We start from the raw sequence: 11,022 nt of genomic DNA, 5'->3' as shown, positions 1-11,022 counted from the left end.
GGAGAGTATATTGACTGGCTGAATCACACCAATGTCCTTGAACTGAAAACCCTACAACCCAGTCCATTATGGGTAGGGCAGCCCCCCCCCCCCCCACCCACCCACCCTTGAGCATATCTACACAAAACACTGTTACAGGAAAACAGCGTCCATTATCAGGGGTCCCCACCACCCAGGACATGCTGGCTCCTTGCTGCTGCAAAAAGAAACCTCAGGACTCAGGCAACCAGGTTCAGGAACAGTTATTACCCTTCAAACATCAGGCTCTTGAACTTGTTCCATGGTTGAGCTGATCTCACAACACTTTTAAGGGCTCTTCATTGCATGTTATCGATATTTATTGCTGGTTTGTTTATTCTTATAACTTTTTTTGTATTTGCACTGTTTGTGGTCTTTTGCACATTGGTTGAACACTCAAGTTAGAAACACAGAAAACCACATAGGAGGGCACAATACAGGCCCTTCAGCCCACCAAGCTGTGCTGAACATGTCCTTACCTTAGAACTACCTAGGCTTACCCACAGCCCTCTATTTTTCTAAGCTCCACGTATCCATCCAGTTGGTCTGGTCTTTTATTGACTTATGGTTATTATTCTATTATAAATTTATTAAGTATGCACACAAGAAAATGAATCTCAGAGCTGCATATAGTGATATATATGCACTTTGATAATAAATTTACTTTGAAATTTGTAGAGCTATGGCTCGGGAGAGAGAAGGTTTATAGAGTGAATTCCAGAGTCTGGGGCCAAACTAACAGCACTGTCACAAATGGATTGGTGACAGAGTGTGGAGTTGGTCTTTGGACACAGATGAGGGTTCCTAGAACGCTGGATATTGTTTAGAAGGGTGTAAGGGCTGAAAGAGTTTATAGAAAGTGAAAGGTGTAGGAACTGGGGAAGATTGTAGTGACAGAAATGAGTATAGGACAGGAGAGTTAGCAGTGAGATAGAGGGGTCAAGGGGTTGAAAGGTTATAAAACAAGGAGGTGTATGGGGGCAAGAAGGAGGGTATAGGGACCGAGAGAGGTTGCAGAAGGAAAACTGTAGGGGCTGGAAACGGATGCGGAGAGACGGAGGGGTGTTGGCAGTAGAAGTGATGAAGAGAGAGGGGGTGTAGGGGATAGATCTGATTATATAGGGAGGGAGGGGTGTTGGGATAGAAGTGATTATAAAGAGAGAGGGAGGGGAGTGTGGGGGATAGAAGTAATTATAAAGAGGGAGGGAGGGGTGTTGGGGATAGAAGTGATTATAAAGAGGGAGGGAGGGGTGTTCGGATAGAAGTGATTATAAAGAGAGAGGGAGGGCTGTTGGGGATCGAAGTGATTATAAAGAGAGAGGGGGTGTGGGGGTTAGAAGTGATTATAAAGAGAGAGGGAAGCAGGTGTTGGGGATAGAAGTGATTATAAAGAGAGTGGGTGTTTGGGATAATAGTGATTCTAAAGAGAGAGGCTAGGGGTGTTGGTGACAGAAGTGATTATAAAGTGAGGGAGGTGGTGTAGTGGATGGAGGTGATTATAGAGAGAGTTAGGGTGTTTTGGGAATAGATCTGATGATAAAGAGGGATGGGTGTGTGCGGGATAGAAGTGATTATAAAGAGAGAGGGAGGGGTGTTGGCGATAGAAGTGATTATAAAGAGAGGTTGGTGTTGGGGATAGAATTGATTGTAAAGAGAGGGAGTGGTATTGGGGATAGAAGTGATTATAAAGAGAGAGGGAGGGGTGTTGGGAATAGAAGTGATTATAAAGAGAGAGGGTGGGGTGTTGCGGATAGAAGTGATTAAAAAGAGAGAGGGAGGGGTGTTGGGAATAGAAGTGATTATAAAGAGAGAGGGTGGGGTGTTGCGGATAGAAGTGATTATAAAGAGAGAGGGAGGTGTGTTGGAGTTAGAAGTTGGTATAAAAAGTGCGGGAGGGGTGTTGGGGATAGAAGTGATTATAAAGAGAGAGGGAGTGGTTTTGTGGATAGAAGTGATTATAAAGAGAGTGGGGGTGTTGGTGATAGAATTGATTATAAAGAGAGAGGGAGGTGTGTTGGAGTTAGAAGTTGGTATAAAAAGTGCGGGAGGGGTGTTGGGGATAGAAGTTATAAAAAGTGACAGAGGGGAGTTGGGGATAGAAGTGATTTTTAAGAGAGGGAGGGTGTGTGAGGGTTAGAAGTGATTATAAGTAGAGAGGGAGTGGTGTTGAGGATAGAAGTGATTATAAAGAGAGGGAGTGGTGTTGGGGATAGCAGTGATTATACAGAGAGAGGGAGGGGTGTTGGGGATAGAAGTGATTATAAAGAGAGGGAGTGGTATTGGGGATAGAAGTGATTATAAAGAGAGCGGGAGGGGTGTTGGGGATAGAAGTGATTATAAAGAGAGAGGGAGGGTGTTGCGGATGGAAGTGATTATAAAGAGAGAGGGAGGGGCGTTGGGGATAGAAGTGATTATAAAGAGAGGGGGTGGTGTTGGGGATAGAAGTGATTATAAAGAGAGGGAGTGGTGTTGGGGATAGAAGTCATTATAAAGAGAGGGGGTGGTGTTGGGGATAGAAGTGATTATAAAGAGAGGGAGTGGTGTTGGGGATAGAAGTGATTATAAAGAGAGAGGGGTGTTGGGGATAGAAGTGATTATAAAGAGAGAGGGAGGGGTGTTGGGGATAGAAGTGATTATAAAGAGAGGGAGTGGTGTTGGGGATAGAAGAGATTATAAAGAGAGAGGGGTGTTGGGGATAGAAGTGATTATAAAGAGAGAGGGAGGGGTGTTGGGGATAGAAGTGATTATAAAGAGAGGGAGGGGTGTTGGGGATAGAAGTGATTATAAAGAGAGGGAGGGGTGTTGGGGATAGAAGTGATTATAAAGAGAGAGGGAGGGGTGTTGAGGATAGAAGTGATTATAAAGAGAGGGAGGGGTGTTGGGGATAGAAGTGATTATAAAGAGAGGGAGTGGTGTTGGGGATAGAAGTGATTATAAAGAGAGAGGGAGGGGTGTTGGGGATAGAAATGATTATAAAGAGAGAGGGAGGGGTGTTGCGGATAGAAGTGATTATAAAGAGAGAGGGAGGGGTGTTGGGGATGGAAGTGATTATAAAGAGAGTGGGAGGGGTTTTGCGGATAGAATTAATTTTAAAGATAGAGGGAGGGGTGTTGGGGATAGTTGTGATTATAAAGAGAGAGGGAGGGGGTGTTGGTTGTAGAATTGATTATATAGAGAGAGGGAGGGGTGTTGGGGATAGAAGTGATTATAAAGAGAGGGAGGGGTGTTGGGGTTAGAAGTGATTATAAAGAGGGGGGGTGTGTTGGGAATAGATGTGATTATGAAGAGAGGGAGGGGTGTATGGGTGTTAGAAGTGATTATGAAGAGAGAGGGAAGCAGGTGTTGGGGATAGAAGTGATTATACAGAGAGAGGGAGGGGTGTTGGGAATAGAAGTGATTATAAAGATAGGGAGGGGTGTTGGGTATAGTAGTGATTAGAAAGAGTGAGGGAGGGGTGTTGGGTATAGTAGTGATTAGAAAGAGCGAGGGAGGGGTGTTGGGTATAGTAGTGATTATAAAGAAAGAGGGAGGTGTGCTGGGGATAGAAGTGATTAGAAAGAGAGAGGGAGGTGTGTTGGGGATAGAAGTGATTATAAAGATAGGGAGGGGTGTTCGGGATAGAAGTGATTATAAAGAGAGAGCAGGGGTGTTGGGGATAGATGTGATTATAAAGAGAGAGGGAGGGGTGTTGCGGATAGATGTGATTATAAAGATAGGGAGGGGTGTTGGGGATAGAAGTGATTATAAAGAGAGAGGGAGGGGTTTTGGGGATGGAAGTGATTATAAACAGAGTGGTAGGGGTTTTGCGGATAGAAGTGATTATAATGTGAGAGGGAGGGGTGTTACGGATAGAAGTGATTATAAAGAGCGAGGGAGGGGTGTTGGCTATAGTAGTGATTAGAAAGAGAGAGGGAGGGGTTTTGTGGATGGAAGTGATTACAAAGAGAGTGGGAGGGGTTTTGCGGATAGAATTGATTTTAAAGAGAGAGGGACGGGTGTTGGGGATAGTAGTGACTATAAAGAGAGAGGGAGGGGGTGTTGGTGATAGAATTGATTATAAAGAGAGAGGGAGGTGTGTCAGGGTTAGAAGTTATTACAAAAAGTGAGGGTGGGGTGTCAGGGATAGAAGTGATTATAAAGAGAGAGGGAGGGGGTGTTGGTGATAGAATTGATTATAAAGAGAGTGGGAGGGTGTTGGGGTTAGAAGTTATTATAAAAAGTGAGGGAGGGGTGTTGGGGATTGAAGTTATAAACAGAGTGTGTGTTGGGGATAGAAGTGATTATAAAGAGAGAGGGTGGGACGTTGGGGATAGAGGTGATTAGAAAGAGATGGAAGGGTGTGTGGGGGATAAACCTGATTATAAAGAGGGAAGCAGGTGTTGGGAATAGAAGTGATTATAAAGAGGGAGGGAGGGGTTTTGGGGATAGAAGTGATTATAAAGAGAGAGAGAGGGGTGTTGGGGATGGAAGTGATTATAAAGAGGGAGGGAGGGAGGGGTTTTGGGGATAGAAGTGATTATAGAGAGAGAGAGGGGTGTTGGGGATAGAAGTGATTATAAAGAGAGAGGGAGGGGCATTGGGAATAGAAGTGATTATAAAGAGGGAGGGAGGGGTTTTGGGGATAGAAGTGATTATAGAGAGAGAGAGGGGCGTTGGGGATAGAAGTGATTATAAAGAGAGAGGGAGGTGTGTTGGCGATAGAAGTGTTTATAAAGAGAGAGGGTGGGGTGTTGGGGATAGTAGTGATTATAAAGAGAGAGGGAGGTGTGTCGGTGTTAGAAGTTATTATAAAAAGTGAGGGAGGGGTGTTGGGGATAGAAGTGATTATAAGGAGAGAGGGAAGCGGGTGTTGGGGATTGAAGTTATTATAAACAGAGTGTGTGTTGGGGATAGAAATGATTATAAAGAGAGAGGGAGGGGTGTTGGGGATAGAAGTGATTATAATGGGACTTTGGTGTTGGGGATAGAAGTGATTAGAAAGAGAGGGAGGAGTGTTGGGGATAGAAGTGATTATAAAGAGAGAGGGAGGGGGTGTTGGGAATAGAAGTGATTATAAAGTGAGAGGGAGGGGTGTTGGGGATAGAAGTGATTATAAACAGGGAAGCAGGTGTTGGGAATAGAAGTGATTATAAAGAGGGAGGGAGGTGTTTTGGGGAAGAAGTGATTATAAAGTGAGAGGGAGGGGTGTTGGGGATAGAAGTGATTATAAAGAGAGATGGAGGGGTGTTGCGGATAGAAGTGATTATAAAGACAGAGAGGGGTGTTTGGGATAGAATCGATTATAAAGAGAGAGGGAGGGGTTTTGGGTATAGAAGTGATTATAAAGAGAGGGAGGGGTGTTGGGGATAGAAGTGATTATAAAGAGAGAGGGTGGGATGTTGGGGATAGAATTGACTAAAGAGAGGGAGTGGTGTTGGGGATAGAAGTGATTATAAAGAGGGAGGGAGGGGTTTTGGGGATAGAAGTTATTATAAAGAGAGAGGGAGTGGTGTGTGGGGGATTGAAGTGATTATAAAGAGAGGGAGGGTGTGTGGGGGATTGAAGTGATTATAAAGAGAGGGATGGGTTTTGCGGATAGAAGTGATTTTAAAGAGAGAGGGAGGTGAGTTGGCGATAGAAGTGTTTATAAAGAGAGAGGGAGGGGTGTTGGGGATAGAATTGATTATAAAGAGAGAGGGAGGTGTGTCGGTGTTAGAAGTTATTATAAAAAGTGAGGGAGGGTGTTGGGGATAGAAGTGATTATAAGGAGAGAGGGAAGCAGGTGTTGGGGATTGAAGTTATTATAAAGAGAGGGTGTGATGTTGGGGATAGAATTGAGTAAAGAGAGAGGGAATGGTGTTGGGGATAGAAGTGATTATAAAGAGAGAGGGAGGGGTGTTGGGGATAGAAGTGATTATAAAGGGACTTTGGTGTTGGGGATAGAAGTGATTAGAAAGAGAGGGAGGGGTGTTGGGGATAGAAGTGATTATAAAGAGAGAGGGAGAGGGTGTTGGTGATAGAATTGATTATAAAAAGTGAGGGAGGGGTGTTGGGGATAGAAGTGATTATAAAGAGAGATGGAGGGGTGTTGCGGATAGAAGTGATTATAAAGACAGAGAGTGGTGTTTGGGATAGAATCGATTATAAAGAGAGGGAGGGGTGTTGGGGATAGAAGTGATTATAAAGAGAGAGGGTGGGATGTTGGGGATAGAATTGACTAAAGAGGGAGGGAGTGGTGTTGGGGATAGAAGTGATTATAAAGAGGGAGGGAGGGGTTTTGGGGATAGAAGTGATTATAAAGAGAGAGGGAGTGGTGTGTGGGGGATTGAAGTGATTATAAAGAGAGTAGGAGGGGTGTTGGGGATAGAAGTGATTATAAAGAGAGGGAGGGTGTGTGGGGGATTGAAGTGATTATAACGAGAGGGAGGGTGTGTGGGGGATTGAAGTGAATATAAAGAGGGAGGGGTTTTGCGGATAGAAGTGATTTTAAAGAGAGAGGGAGGTGTGTTGGCGATAGAAGTGTTTATAAAGAGAGAGGGAGGGGTGTTGGGGATAGTAGTGATTATAAAGAGAGAGCGAGGGGTGTTGCGGATAGAAGTGATTATAAAGAGAGTGGGAGGGGTGTTGGGGATAGAAGTGATTATAAAGAGAGGGGGTGTGTGGGATAGTAGTGATTCTAAAGAGAGGGAATGGGTGTCGGTGATAGAAGTGATTATAAAGAGAGAGGGAATGGTTTTGCGGATAGAATTGATTATAAAGAGAGAGGGAGGTGTGTCGGTGTTAGAAGTTATTATAAAAAGTGAGGGAGGGGTGTTGGGGATAGAAGTTATTAGAAAGAGAGAGGGAGGGGTGTTGTGGACAGAAGTGATTATACAGAGAGAGGGAGGGGTGTTGGGGATAGAAGTGATTATAAAGAGAGGGAGGGGTGTTGGGGATAGAAGTGATTATAAAGAGAGGGAGGTGTGTTGGGGTTAGAAGTGATTATAAAGAGAGAGCAGGGGTGTTGGAGATAGATGTGATTATAAAGAGAGAGAGAGGGGGTGTTGGTGATAGATTTGATTATAAAGAGAGAGGGAGGTGTGTTGGGAATAGATGAGATTATGAAGAGAGGGAGGGGTGTATGGGTGTTAGAAGTGATTATGAAGAGAGAGGGAAGCAGGTGTTGGGGATAGAAGTGATTATAAAGAGAGAGGGAGGGGTGTTGTGGACAGAAGTGATTATACAGAGAGAGGGAGGGGTGTTGGCGATAGAAGTGATTATAAAGAGAGGGAGGGGTGTTGGGGATAGAAGTGATTATAAAGAGAGGGAGGAGTGTTGGGGATAGAAGTGATTATAAAGATAGGGAGTGGTGTTCGGGATAGAAGTGATTATAAAGAGAGAGCAGGGGTGTTGGGGATAGATGTGATTATAAAGAGAGAGGGAGGGGTGTTGCGGATAGAAGGGATTATAAAGAGAGGGAGGGGTGTTGGGGATACAAGTGATTATAAAGAGAGGGAGGGGCGTTGGGGATAGAAGTGATTATAAAGAGAGATAGAGGTGTTGGGGATAGAAGTGATTTTAAAGAGAGGGATGTGTGTTGGCGATAGAAGTGTTTATAAAGAGAGAGGGAGGGGTGTTGGGGATAGTAGAGATTATAAAGAGAGAGGGAGGGGAGTTGGGGATAGAATTGATTATAAAGAGAGAGGGAGGTGTGTCGGTGTTAGAAGTTATTATAAAAAGTGAGGGAGGGTGTTGGGGATAGAAGTGATTATAAAGAGAGAGGGAGGGATGTTGGGGATAGAAGTGATTATAAAGATAGAGGGAAGCGGGTGTTGGGGATTGAAGTTATTATAAACAGAGTGTGTGTTGGGGATAGAAGTGATTATAAAGAGTGGGTGTGTTGTTGGGGATAGAATTTAGTAAAGAGAGAGGGAATGGTGTTGTGGTTAGAAGTGATTATGAAGAGAGAGGGAGGGGTGTTGGGGATAGATGTGATTATAAAGAGAGAGGGAGGGGTGTTGGGGATAGAAGTGATTATAAAGGGACTTTGGTGTTGGGGATAGAAGTGATTAGAAAGAGAGGGAGGGGTGTTGGTGTTAGAAGTTGTTATAAAAAGTGAGAAAGTGGTGTTGGGGATAGAAGTGATTATTAAGAGAGAGGGAGGGGTGTTTCGGATAGAAGTGATTATAATGAGAGAGGGAGGGGTTTTGCGGATAGAAGTGATTGTAAGGAGAGAGGGAAGCGGGTGTTGGGGATTGAAGTTATTATAAACAGAGGGTGTGTTGGGGATAGAAGTGATTATAAAGAGAGGGAATGGTGTTGGGGATAGAAGTGATTATAAAGAGAGCGGGTGGTGTTGGGGATAGAGGTGATTATAAAGAGAGGGGGTGTGTGGGATAGTAGTGATTCTAAAGAGGGAATGGGTGTTGGGGATAGAAGTGAATATAAAGAGGGAGGGAGGTGTTTTGGGGATAGAAGTGATTATAAACAGGGAAGCAGGTGTTGGGAATAGAAGAGATTATAAAGAGGGAGGGAGGTGTTTTGGGGATAGAAGTGATTATAAAGAGAGGGAGCGGTGTTGGGGATAGAAGTGATTATAAAGACGGGTGTTTGGGATAGAATCGATTATAAAGAGAGAGGCAGGGGTGTTGGGTATAGAAGTGATTATAAAGAGAGAGAGAGGGGTGTTGGGAATAGAAGTGATTATAAAGAGAGAGGGAGGGGTGTTGGGGATAGAAGTGATTATAAATAAAGAGGGAGGGGTGTTGCGTATAGAAGTGATTATAAAGAGAGAGCGAGGGGTGTTGGGAATAGAAGTGATTATAAAGAGAGGGAGGGGTGTTGGGGATAGAAGTGATTATAAAGAGAGGGAGGGGTGTCGGGGATAGAAGTGTTTATAAAGAGAGAGGGAGGGGTGTCGGGGACAGAAGTGATTAGAAAGAGAGAGGGAGGGGTGTTGGGGATAGAAGTGTTTATAAAGAGCGAGGGAGGGGTGTTGCAGATAGAAGTGATTATAAAGAGCGAGGGAGGGGTGTTGCGGATAGAAGTGATTATAAAGAGAGAGTGAGAGGTGTCGGGGACAGAAGTGATTATAAAGAGAGCGAGAGGGGTGTTGAGGATAGAAGTGATTATAAAGAGCGAGGGAGGGGTGTTGCGGATAGAAGTGATTATAAAGAGTGGGTGTGATGTTGGGGATAGAATTGAGTAAAGAGAGAGGGAATGGTGTTGGGGTTAGAAGTGATTATGAAGAGAGAGGGAGGGGTGTTGGGGATAGATGTGATTAGAAAGAGAGGGAGGGGTGTTGGGGATAGAAGTGATTATAAAGAGAGAGGGAGGGGTGTCGGGGACAGAAGTGATTATAAAGAGCGAGGGAGGGGTGTTGCGGATAGAAGTGATTTTAAAGAGAGGGACGGGTGTTGGGGATAGAAGTGATTTTAAAGAGAGAGGGAGGGGTGTTGCAGATAGAAGTGATTATAAAGAGAGGGAGGGGTGTTGTGGATAGAAGTGATTATAAAGAGCGAGGGAGGGTTGTTGGGGATAGAAGTGATTATAAAGAGAGAGGGAGGGGTGTTGGGGATAGAAGTGATTATAAAGAGAGGGAGGGGTGTTGTGGATAGAAGTGATTATAAAGAGCGAGGGAGGGGTGTTGGGGATAGAAGTGATTATAAAAAGAGAGGTAGGGTGTGTTGGTGATAGAATAGATTATAAAAGAGTGGGAGGGGTGTTGGGGGATATAAGTGTTTATAAAGAGAGAGAGAGTGTTGCAGATAGAAGTGATTATAGAGAGAGAGGGAGGGGTGTTGCGGATAGAAGTGATTATAATGAGAGAGGGAGGGGTATCGCAGATAGAAGTGATTATAGAGAGAGTTAGGGGTGTTTTCGGAATAGATGTGATTATAAAAAGTGGGAGGGGTGTATGAGTGTTAGAAGTGATTATGAAGAGAGAGGGAAGCAGGTGTTGTGGATAGAAGTGATTATAAAGAGAGGGAGAGGTGTTGGGGATAGAAGTGATTATAAAGGGACTTTGGGGATAGAATTGATTGTAAAGAGAGAGGGAGGGGTCTTGCGGATAGAAGTGATTAGAAAGAGAGAGGGAGGGGTGTTGCGGATAGAAGTGATTTTAAAGAGCGAGGGAGGGGTGTTGCGGATAGAAGTGATTATAAAGAGAGTGGGAGGGGTGTTGCGGATAGAAGTGATTATAAAGAGAGAGGAAGGGGTGTCGGGGACAGAAGTGATTATAAAGAGAGAGGGAGGGCTGTTGGGGATAGAAGTGATTATAAAGAGAGAGGGAGGGGTGTTGGGGACAGAAGTGATTATAAAGAGAGGGAGTGGTGTTGGGGATAGATGTGATTATAAAGAGAGAGGGTGGTGTTATTGGTGATAGAAGTGATTACAAAGGGAAATGGAGGGGTGTGGGGGATAAACCTAATTATAAAGAGAGAGGAAAGCGGTTGGGGATAGAAGTGATTATAACGTGAGAAGGAGGGGTGTTGCAGATAGAAGTGATTATCAACAGGCAAGCAGGTGTTGGGAATAGAAGTGATTATAAAGAGAGAGGGGGTTGTTGTGGATAGAAGTGATTATAAATAGAGAGGGAGGGATGTTGGGGATAGAAGTGATTATAAAGAGAGAGGGAGGGGTGTTGGGGATAGAAGTGATTATAAAGAGAGACGGAGGGGTGTTGGGAATAGAAGTGATTATAAAGGGAGAGGGACGGGTGTTGGGGATAGAAGTGATTTTAAAGAGAGAGGGAGGGGTGTTGCAGATAGAAGTGATTATAAAGAGAGGGAGGGGTGTCGGGGACAGAAGTGATTATAAAGAGAGAGGGAGCGGTGTCGGGGACAGAAGTGATTATAAAGAGAGAGGGAGGGGTGTCGGGGACAGAAGTGATTATAAAGAGAGGGAGGGGTGTTGCGGATAGAAGTGATTATAGAGAGAAAGGGAGGGGTGATTTGGGAATAGATGTGATTATAAAAAGAGGGAGGGGTGTATGAGTGTTAGAAGTGATTATGAAGAGAGGGAAGCAGGTGTTGGGGATAGAAGTGA

The sequence above is a fragment of the Hemitrygon akajei genome, chromosome 16 (assembly GCF_048418815.1).
Source record: "Hemitrygon akajei chromosome 16, sHemAka1.3, whole genome shotgun sequence".
NCBI classification, from domain to species: domain Eukaryota; kingdom Metazoa; phylum Chordata; class Chondrichthyes; order Myliobatiformes; family Dasyatidae; genus Hemitrygon; species Hemitrygon akajei.
This window is presented reverse-complemented; position numbering follows the sequence as displayed.